This window comes from Plutella xylostella, chromosome 17, assembly GCF_932276165.1.
Source record: "Plutella xylostella chromosome 17, ilPluXylo3.1, whole genome shotgun sequence".
Classification (NCBI taxonomy): domain Eukaryota; kingdom Metazoa; phylum Arthropoda; class Insecta; order Lepidoptera; family Plutellidae; genus Plutella; species Plutella xylostella.
In genome coordinates, this window is record NC_063997.1 from 3,549,553 (window position 1) to 3,561,713 (window position 12,161).

Below are 12,161 nucleotides of genomic sequence, written 5' to 3' on the forward strand. Positions count from 1 at the left end.
TGAGAACAAATATCTGTGTTTAAACAAATATCTGTCCCAGCCGGGAATCGAACCTGGGACCATCGGCTCAGTTGTCAGGGTCACTAACCACTACACCAGTCGGTCGTCTATAATCTATAATAATCTATATTACAAATAAAATATTATGTTACTTAAGTAATTACAAATGGTTTAAGTATTTAGGCTCTCACTTTAATTTACTTATTACCTTTGTATTGCAGATTTTTCAGAGTGCTAGATTTGCGCATATTTCACGTAATTTACGCCCCTAGTAACGAACCAGTGACCAGTTTGTCAACTGGGAATGCAGTCTGAATGCTGTCAAGTCTGTCAACCATACATCTTAGGCAGCGTTCCCACTACGCCGGACCGGCAGATCTGCCGAAAACCGGACACCGGACAGAGTGTTCACATTACATCGGATCCCGGAAGAAATTCAGACAGTCCTCAGTTGAATTTGGACCTGCGCGCACAATGGACGACGAAATTGTTGTGTTGTGGTGGTATCTTAATAGAAGGCAAAATAAAAGAAAACATTGGATGATGATGATGATGATGATGAACTGGATGAGGGTGTACACCCTCATCCAGTTCATCGAAGTTTGGTTTCAGTATTAAACATAGGTACTTCACGCCATGCTGCTAACTTTAAGTTTTTGTCTTTATAGACGTCTTCGGTCTTATCCCACAGAACAGGTCTCTCTTGGATTCTGCTTGAATATCCATGCTAAACGTCTACTTTTACCAGAACATGCGAGCCGAATGACGTGAGTGGAACACGGGCGGGGCGAGGGGAGCACGAGCGGGGCGAGCGGGGGACAGATACCGGCACAAACTCGTTCACATTACTCCGGGCCCGGTCGTTCTACCGGCAATTCGTAGTGACAAAACGTTCGGTAGAAATGCCGGGCTCGGCAAAAATGCCGGACCCGGGATAATGTGAATAGCTTCATATAAATTGTACAGCCACTAGCTCTTCCGGCAGATTTACCGGCGCGGCAGATCTGCCGGTCCGGCGTAGTGGGAACGCTGCATTTGTGCTATTGGGTTAGGTCGGGTACTAGGACGACTAGGTACGTTATAAGTATACGGAATCTAGCTACTGTAGATAGGTTCCTAGACTAGGTTCCTGACTAACTATTTATCCGTTATTTGGTGTCAGGGTGTGACAAGCTGACAAGCAAGCGATAAGTTAAGCGCCAACTTGAAGCTGATTTAATTTACGTTTTTGTTTACTACGAGCAGTCTAGCATTACAATGTAGGAATAGAAATGGTCTTAACTAGGTACTACATATGTAGATACTAGTAAGTAACTTAAAGTCCTATGCATTTCGTTCATAACCGTTTAATGTAGTCAATTAAGTATAGCTGAGGCGCGATCACAGGATTCCATTCTATTTTCGAAACTACACAAACATAATGAAAAAAGAACAGTATCGGCAACTGTCACTGTCAAAATGTACGGCAAATTTGTCAGTTCCAAAAGTGACATTTGTTTTTTCCATATATATGTTTGTGTAGATACGAAAATAGTATCGAATCCTGTGATCGCTGCACTGGTATAGATCATTATTACCGACTAACTTCCGTAAAACTTCCGGTCATTTGAAAACTGCCATTACCTTATCAGAAAATCCTTATCATAGCAATTTACTACAAAATATTAATTGATAGGTAGATACTTTATCTCATACCTACCTACTTCGTAGAACTCTTAACCTAAAGAAACATGAGATTCGGCGATATGACCCAGATTTCTGTTCTGACGTAACTTGCGCAGGAGTTGCAGCGATAAAGTTCCGAGTGAGAGAGAGAGAGAGAAATAGTTATGTTCTAACTCACTCATTATTTTTTTTACTTAGATAAGCAATTCAGCGTTGGCGTCCCTGTTTCTAGGTAGACTTATGCAATATTTCTAACAATTTCATAGTTTCTTTCCCACTTGTATGTGCATTGTGCATTAATTGGCCCCACCAGCGGCAGCGTCGTCAGAAGTGGACAAAGTTTAGGAATATAATCTACTAGCTGTTCCCGCGAGCTTCGCTTCGCCTTAAAAAGTTTTCCCGTGGGAATTCCGGGATAAAAAAGTAGCCTATGTTCTTTCCCAGGGTCTATACCATATGCATACCAAATTTCATTCAAATCCGTTCAGTACTTTTGGCGTGAAAGAGTAACAGACAGACAGACAGACAGACACAGTTACTTTCGCATTTATAATATTAGTTAGGATACATCACAGGTCTAAGCTTCCATATTTAAATACTTTAGATACCATCCAATATCTCCATCTCCAACCCGCCTTCCAAGCATGATTATTTATTTATTATGGCAATAACCCTCCTGTCTTCGAGGAGCCTTATGTCCTACAGTGGATTATTACAGCCACCCTAAAGTTACATAAATTTAGGCTGAAAGAAAGTGGATAGAAAGCTTAAATTATGGAACTTTCATCATTGGTTCGTGACACTTCAGCATACAGCAGTCTTAACCATGATCACATAAACTTGCAACTTTATTATTGATTAGTAAGACAATACGTGTTACAAAAAAAAATATTAATAAAATATTTATTTCCGAATATGTTCACAGTATTCTTAAATTAGGCCCTAGCGTCAGTACTTACCTACATGTTATTTGTAATCTGGGGTCAGTGGTGTCCTTAATAGGATTTTTTTAAAACCTGTAGTAAGGACTACCGGCAAAGTACAAAAAAACTATTACAAAAAATATACATTTTTAATACATTGCCAATTGACTTAACTATACGTTAACTTAGTTCAACAGAAAAATTAAAAAAAAACTACTACCTACATATTAATTGTAAATGTAAGTACTTAGGTACTTATTTTTAAAATGCAAGCTTAACCACCTTATCATCAGTAATTTGTTAGAAAACAAAACATTTGCTTGCCGTTTAGCTACAGTATGATGCAACGCTAACACTCGCTTGCATTATGGGTGGACTGTCGCTTAGAAAAAAAGAGTAAAGAGTGGGGAGAGTATCGTTTGGGGTGTAAATGTTACCCGTAAAGCTCACTAACACTAGCTTGCTATTGCTATTCAAAGTACCTTTTGAATAGAAAAAAGTTGCCTCTTGCAATATTAACCGTACACTAGTTAATTTAATTAATTGGAGACAGTTTTCGGTTTTTATATGAAATTTACGAATTTGAGGGGAGACCATGTATCGAAGGATTGAGCAAGTTATTAAACAAAAACGATTTCCAGCAAATTATCATAATTAAACACTGATGTAATTAATGTTCAGGAATGAATGTCCCTTTTGTGGGATGCATGTAATAACAAGGTAATAACATAAGTTGATTTCTTTGAATAAAGATAGAATAATCTATTCTATTCTATTCTACATGCACACATTTATAAGAAAATTACAAAAAGTGTCTTCAATTAATGCCACTAGTGCGATACTGTATTCTCGAAAATCGAGAATTAAACCAGGGTCTTACTAAGCAGTAAGCATTTTAGTCAGTGTACTTTCCTGGGCCTTTCACTCATTCGGTAGTCACCATCCTAGGGGTATTTTTAAACCTAACTACGTACCTAGATCATTTCTAGAAATAACGTCAGTCCAGTATGAGAAATAGGCCACAATCCTGATATAATACTTCCTTATCAATACTTGCTGTTATGGACAAACATATTTTACGTCACATGAATGTTTTTGTGATCCAGTTCACGATGGTTTAGTGAACTGTTTACGAAAATTTCCAATGTTTATTCTAGAATAATAAATCTAGATGCAGTACCCTTCTTTTTTAATCTAACAGCCACAAGACAGCTAGATATTATGTGATTCGTGTGTGGCGAAAGCCACCCTTGGTAGATTTAACCTTGGTAGTTTTAATGCAGTTTAGCTTGGCACACTTCGGATTAGGTATCCTAGTATCGGGTACTAGTTATTATTCTGTGATATTGGTAAGGTTAATCATCAGCCAAAATATATCCACAGGCCTGGGCTTAGTCTTCAAATGAGTCCTGCTCTCTAGGAACACCAAACTTATCAGTAGATTGATCGGTCTAGTCTCAAAATACTGTGTTTAAATAAAGATGAACATCAAAAACACTCTTTTTGTCAAATGAGTAACCTAACCAACAAACCTAGGAACAACCAGAACCTTCAGCAAAACTCCAATCCGTATCAGCAGTCTATTGGGTAGAATCATTGTCACCATTATTATTCTGTTTTTCATATTTCTGTTTTTTATTTTTTTGGAGTATTGTTTTTCTTTTTTCTTTTTTGTTTCTGTTTTTATTTTTCAGTGTGTCAAATAAATGTTTCTTTCATTCTTTCTTATTAAAAGTTAATAGGTGGTATTATCTTCATAGATAGTAAAGTAATTATTGTTTCTACTCGTATAATCGTATTTATTTAGAGCGCATCTAATTGGTTTTCACTGGTTATATGTGACTCGCTCATGTTTGGGTTATCAGTGGGCCCTCGAAGACGTACCAGGTTCGATTCCCGTCGTGACCCGATTATTGAGCATGCGCTGTAATTAATCTAGACAAGTGTTTCTGATAACAATTTTATAGCTCCGTTCCGCTTGATTTGATATTACTTAAGGGGATCCCTAAAGCTAAAATGCTAAAGTCGGCTTGATATACTTGATTAGATTGGAAAAACGGTGGCTTCTATCACATTGATAAAAATATATTTTGTAGCAGAGGGTATACTGAACATGTTAGTTGCTTATAAATTGGTGCAGGATTATAATAAGTATGTTAAAAAAAATTGCAAACACACCATGTCTTTTGCCATTTTTTGACTTATTATGAAAAAACCCTCGAAATCAGAGGGCCCATTTTCATGGAATCTTATATGTATGTGTAGGTAATTAAATTCTTAACAAAGTTACCTTAAAGAGTTGGATTTAATGGACCAGAAGTCAACTTTTTTTGCAAAAAACTAATAAATTCCGGTTTAAAAATGATGACACCGTGACAGATTTCAGATTTCTTCAGTCGTCGCCCTGGTGGCGGCCTGTTAGGAGCGATACCCACGCCATTTTATTTTTTATCAAATATTTCACAAAAACTGATTAAATCAACAAATTATGACTACAAGTATTATAATACATATGCATTTGCTATGGAAAATTAATTTTCTAATCATTTTAGATGCAGAAAAGCCGAAAATTCTTAGAAAACATTTCGCCTTTTCGATTTGTTTACATTTTTTACTATAGAGTTACAGATGCATAGATAAAGGTAAACATTGCACATAATGACACTTATTAGATTCTCCGAATAAGAACTATACGGTCAATGCAGTATGCCAAAGCGCGAGCCTGTTTATATTCTGAGGGGTAATTTATTTTATTTTAACGGTTGTGTATGGTAGGTAAGCTACACAATATACAGGGTGTTGAAAAGTAAGTTCATAATTTGTTTTATTTGAAACCAAAAACCGTAGTTAATTAAAGATATATATATATTTTAAGATGTGGTAGTCTGTACACTACAGGTTGTTAAAAATAAGTAAGTATTTTTAAAAATTGAAGATCTAAAATTTACATAATTTTTTAAATCTATTTAACAAGCTTTGCAAAAAAGCGGTTAAGTGCGACTGTATCTCGCCATGAAAAAAATGAAATGTTTACTGCAGCTATGAATTTTATGCGTTACAAGTGGAATAAAATACCGCATAATATTATGTACAACTATGTAAGAGCCTAGTTTTAAAAAAAAAACTCATAAGAAAATATTAAATACACAGGTTTTTTAACCCCTGAAGGAAATAGAGGGGTGTTATAAGTTTAAAGTAAGGGCTGAAATAAGTTCAAAGTTTTTTTCAAATAGATAAATGTTATACCATTTTTAAATTGCCATAAAATTACCTATGTAACGGGGTGGCTTCGGGAGCAATGAAAGACGGTGGATACGGATACTATGAACTATATTCAATTACTGAATGATAAGAGTATTGACAAAGTTATGACGCGGATACCTATTAGAACCGCCCAGAAGGGACCGCCGAGGCGATGCGCTCGTCTGTGCAAGTTAAGTTAGACTGCACTCTTGTATAGGTACCTGGCCCGAAAACGTTCCAACAGAGGAAGCAAATCCGTGCGCAAAATATCTATAGAGGAGTGAGTATCTAAGTGAAGCTCGATACAAACAAAATGTTCTTCGGCCCATATAAGTTAATTCACAAACGAAACCATACCGCGATGTAGAAACGTTACACCAGCGCCATCTAGTTTTCACTATGGGAACTAATCTTTTCGTTACAGGCTCCCCCTCTGTCCGGAAAATCGTCCCGATGCGCGGACAGTTTAGTTGGACGTGTTCTTTCTAGGTCTTCCCCGTCCTCGCTTCTGGGTTACATTTGCAGATGGTTCTGTTTGTTTCCTTGGTCTTCCGCGACTTCTTATGGGTTGGATAGGAGCAGGCAGCGATTCTCTTTCAGGTTCTCCTCTGAATGGTTTCAGTGCTGAGGCGTGATATACGCCAATGACTTTATCCGGGAAGGCTGGGTCTGCAATTTCGTATGAAGCAGGGCCGTGTCTTTTGAAAATTATGTATGGGCCATCTCGGCGTGGAGAAAATTTTGCCGAAATTCCACGAGCCGCTCTGCTGATTGGGTGAATAGTAGCTAGCACCATATCTCCTGGGTTGTAGGCTACACTCTCATCTCTGGTTTTGTCCGCATACTTCTTTCTAGAAATATCTTTGTGAGATCCTGAGAAATGTTTTCTCAACCCCATAGTGTCTGGCTCTTGCATCATCGTGATATGTGGCCAGAACATTGGCCCATTCGTGAGATGGCACGACAAGTAACGCATCATCGGCTTCCAAATATGGACAGTTTCGGTACAGTAACCCATTGTGCATGAGGTATCCTTTATTACTCCAGTACCGTGCGTTTTCATCGTCGTCGTTGGATTCCAGGACAGTTATGTTCTTAGCGACATCGGGGTCCTTTAGTTGCTCTAGTCGGATGTCGGCAGGGCTACGGGTAGGCATATCTACGCTCACCGTGCAAATACCGCATTCTGCAGTTGTATCAGGTGTGCAACAGGGTCGTGACAGCGTGTCAGCCACTACGTTAGTTCTGCCAGGTGTGTATTTTATGGTTATATCGAAAGCCTGTAGTTGTAATGCCCCTCGAGCAAGTCGGCCCGTCGGGGACTTTAAGTTCATCAACCATTTGAGGGCTTGGTGATCGGTTACCACTATAGTCGGTACTCCTTCTATGTAGCCGCGAAATTTGGAGATAGCCCAAATTACTGCCAATGCTTCTCGCTCGGTGGTAGTATAATTCCTTTCAGCAGACGTCAGTAATCGGCTCGCATACTCCACGGGGTGCTCGTCTTCACCCTCCCCCTGTACTAAAACTGCTCCGATGGCATAGGAACTAGCATCAGATTTTATGATGTAGGGTTTAGTTAGGTCGGCCTGCCTCAAAACAGGAGCGGAGGTTAGTCGGCGCTTCAATTCATTGAACGCATCGTTATCGGAGATGTTTTCTGTCTTCTTAAACACCTCGATCGCCGATATGAACGCCTCTACCCTTCCAGAGTCTCTACATCCGTTGAAGTTAGCTCTACATGTGTTGAAAGAGCCGTCTCTCTTCGATGCGAGAGTTGTTAACAGTTTCTCGAACTGCTCCGTGGATAGATTTACTGTGGCCATTTTTGTCGTCGTTCCACCGGTGGTCGCTACCCTTCCAGACTTCGTTACGTATGTTGCTTTTTCAGCCCCACGTTGGGCGCCAGTTTGTAACGGGGTGGCTTCGGGAGCAATGAAAGACGGTGGATACGGATACTATGAACTATATTCAATTACTGAATGATAAGAGTATTGACAAAGTTATGACGCGGATACCTATTAGAACCGCCCAGAAGGGACCGCCGAGGCGATGCGCTCGTCTGTGCAAGTTAGACTGCACTCTTGTATAGGTACCTGGCCCGAAAACGTTCCAACAGAGGAAGCAAATCCGTGCGCAAAATATCTATAGAGGAGTGAGTATCTAAGTGAAGCTCGATACAAACAAAATGTTCTTCGGCCCATATAAGTTAATTCGTAAACGAAACCATACCGCGATGTAGAAACGTTACACCAGCGCCATCTAGTTTTCACTATGGGAACTAATCTTTTCGTTACACCTATAGTTATAGTTATAGAAAAGGGCAGGGCTACCAGTGCCCATTCGCCACTGCAACCTAAAAGATCTATAAATTATCCCCATGCCGAGTCTCACTCTACAGGCCCAGGTCTTTTATAAACCTGATATTACCTATACAGGATGTTGCAAAAAGGGTATACTGTGCCGAAAGGGTTTGACTCAGGGGTTATTCTGAACAACTTTTGTTCTCCAACTTTTGGAAATTCTCGAAAAATAAATTCGGTCTCTATAGTAAAAAGTCACGTGATCGAATAAGTTTCTATGTAAAAGGTTTTGTTACGTGAATTTTCAAAATTGTAGAAGAAAAGTGGATCAGAATGGCACCTAAATCCACTTTTGGCTAAGCTTTATACCCTTTTTTCAATACCTTGTATAAAATATCGTCAGCGTCACCTTAGATCGTAATCATCGTAACTCCTCGTGACCAAATTTTAGAGGAGACAAAAATACTGTTTTATTTGTAGTTCTAGTTGGCATACTACCCACCTAAAGTTTTTTTTAACTAGCCTAAAAATGATTTGTTTAGACAGTCTATCTTCCTGTTCAACCGCAGCCTGAGTGCCTCAATGACTGAAAGGAGGCCATTAGTGCTCCTAAATAAATAAAGCAGGCCTGTAGATTATCTTTCAGTGTACCGACACATCTGATTGCTGTAAGAGCCTGATAAGCTCTTCGAACGAGTCATACCTCTGTGGTGGTACGGTTTCGACCTTTCGGACAGTCAGTTTGGCATCCGAAATGCGGATTCGAATAGTGGGTACAATACTTTGCGTTCGTTCACTGTCGGAGCAGGATAAGAACCACGGGCGAGTTGTTGCGCTGGCTGTTTGCTTAAAAATAGTAACCGCGTTCAACTCTATCCCCTAGAGGGCGAACCTTTAGGGCGGCTCTTGTATACCATCACTTGTCTTCTTATCTGCAGAAAATTGACAGAGGTCATACGTGTCTAACAAGTACATTAAGGATGCGAAAAGAGAGGGTTTGTTTTCACTGAAGAAGTTCAGTTGCGGAGTTCCACAGCGGTAGGTCTTGGACCCCTCTGCTGTGGAACTTGGCATACAACGCGGTCCTGCAAATCAAGCTCGCAAACGGCGTTAGCACAGTGCATTTTTCTAATGTCACACAGGTCGTGAGGTAGGCTGAGAGCCTCCTTCGGGGATGACATCCCAATGATTCATTACGAAAAAATTGCTGCAGCTGTGCTCGCCATGCAGTGCATGGGCTACTTCCGAATCTGGGGGGCTGTTGCAAAGGAGTCCGTTGCCTCTATACGGTACGGGTTCCGTGCGATCTATGATCCTTCCGGGAGCACCTGTCTTGTCAAGTCGAAGAGAATGGCTCGTATTCGACGCAACCTGCAGTACTGGTGGGATTGGTTGGAGGACAGGACAGCAAGAAGCTGCAGCAGCCGTCATGCTGTGATTCGACGCATAGATGCAAAAAAAAGTTGAAAGTAACTTCATGTTAATAAAATATTAGATCTTAATTTAACAACATAACATTGCAAAAAAAAATTAACATTGTTGAGTATGTTATTGTAATTTACTAAAGTAGTAATAAAAACAAAGGCTTATTGCATAGTTTTCGTTCACGTTCGCCTACATCGCACGTTGTATATGAGAATAAAGGGTATAATTACTAAGTTTTCTTGTTTAAAAATCACGGTTTGGGGTTTAGAGGAAAACAAATGGTAAAATGCGGAATACTGTTTTTTTTTTCGAATAAAGAGGAAAACATGTGAATTCAAAAAACGTTTCTATTGACACCAAAGAGTACTTTTCGCCGAGAAAAGTGGAGTTACAATGTTTGCGATCTAAAGTGATGATAGAACTAGAACTTATTTTTTCAGTTCACCTGCTGTTGAGTGAAATCGTAATTAGGTAAATGACTCCTTGACATGAAAATAACTTTTTTTTTATAATCGTTATAACAAAACCGTTTTTTTTAATACAGCAATATTTGTAGGTGTACTTACAGTGAGCAAAAGAGCGCAGCAAGGTGTAAATTTTTTGGTTTTTAAGAAACAAAAATATTATTTCTATCATATCCCATTATACACATAAGTACTTAAAAAAAAAATACACACTCTCGCCTTGTACTAATGTACTCCCTTGCGGGGGTACTTACATGTTATTATTTTTCTGGTGACCTCCCCATATCCCTTTGCCAGCTACGTAACCTTTTGTGACACCCTGTATATGCAGAGTTCTGCAAACTACTGTTCTGCTTTTGAAACACCAAAAAAAAACAGGTCGTCTAACTAAAAGGTCACGTGACCAAAAAAAAATTATATGAAGAAGCGTTTTTTTCATGAATATAAAAAATTACGTAGGATAAAAGTTTTTCAGAGTGACCCCTGAGTAACGCCCTTTCGGCTAACTATACTTTTTTTATTACACGGGGGCAGAGTTTAATACAACACCCTGAACTATTAAACTCTGATAATATTTTCGCGATTTTTTTACATTCTGATTTCATTTCCTGGCTTAGAAATTACATCAATAACATGCTGCACACGTAGGTTTCGGCATAGTATTAAACCCTTTTTGCAACAACCTGTATAAATATCGGCACGGGTACGACTTTATATATAATTAATTATTAAATATTAAAAATACTTTCAAATAAAAATAAATATTTTCGTATCACAAAACAATATTACTTACTTAGTATATTTTTAACAAAGTGGCATGTCTTCACTTTTATGTTTTCGAGTACTATGTTAAAATTTCATGTCATTGTCCGTAGAACGCCCCGCATACCTCAACCCCCCCTCACTAGATTTGACAGATTCTGATTTTCTTCCAGCTTTAGTGACAGCCTTAAGTCTCGAATATGTTACATTGCTATGCTGTAAAATTACTTCGGCGGCTCCAAAAATAAATGTCAGCCGCGCTGGCCCTAAATGAAACAAATTATGACCGATAAATGAGATTTTAGGGCCAGGGGGAGGGCATTCGTGTCATTTTCTTCAGCCATTGGACCTGCCCTCACGCTAATTATATAAAATTCAGTCTAAGTAGTTATTATATATGCATTCTCTCTGCACCTACCTATACAGACTTATAATATGTACTTTGAAATAAGTGCACAGTGATATAATTATAAGTAATCTACAAATAGAGTAGAATGTATACTTAAAGGTGAAAAATATAAATAACTACGTGTTTCGTAACCGAGTGGGTGCCGAGCGACAGACGCAGGCGCCCAGGTAGACCTAGGCGGAGATGGCGGGATGACCTGGGCAGATTTTTGTCGGATTGGCGTCAGGTGGTCGACAACAGAGACGTGTGGAGTAAACATGGGGAGGTCTTGCCCAGCAGTGACACTGAATTGGCTTCTTAAAAAAAATACCTATTTCGTACATAAAAGTTTGGAAATTGGATATGTGATGTTTGTCACATACCTATACTACTTATAGGTACGTAGTATATTTTATCACGAGATACAGATTACAGATAATTAAGTTTATTTATACTAAGTATATTTTATACTAAGTATTGTAGATAATATAGAAGTAGTAGTAGGTTTTGCTTAATTCATTTACAACTCTTGTGCCTTGTGTTTTCTATTCATTTTTAAAAGTAGGTTACATTACACCTCTTACCGTAAGTAAGTACATAATTCATCAAAGGATACAGATTGTTATTCAATTAGATATATATATATATATAAATGTTGGAATTTAATACAACTATTATTTATTTAATTACTGTGGTAAATACAGAGAAAACTCAATTAAACTTTTAATAGGTTATTTATTACGACCATTACTTGACGCAGAGAAAAATCAAGAGTGACAGTAGTGACATTGACGTGACAGCTGACATTGACATGACAGCTCATTGACGTTGACGTTTTGTTGACGTTTCATGATGAGTTGCGTTCCATTTTTCCATCATCCTCTCCTGAACGCAAACCCATGGCTTTACAGCAAAACTCATGCTTGGTTCGGTGAAGTCCTTTTGTGAGGACGTCAGCAGCCATCTCATCAGTACTTTTGTAGTGGAC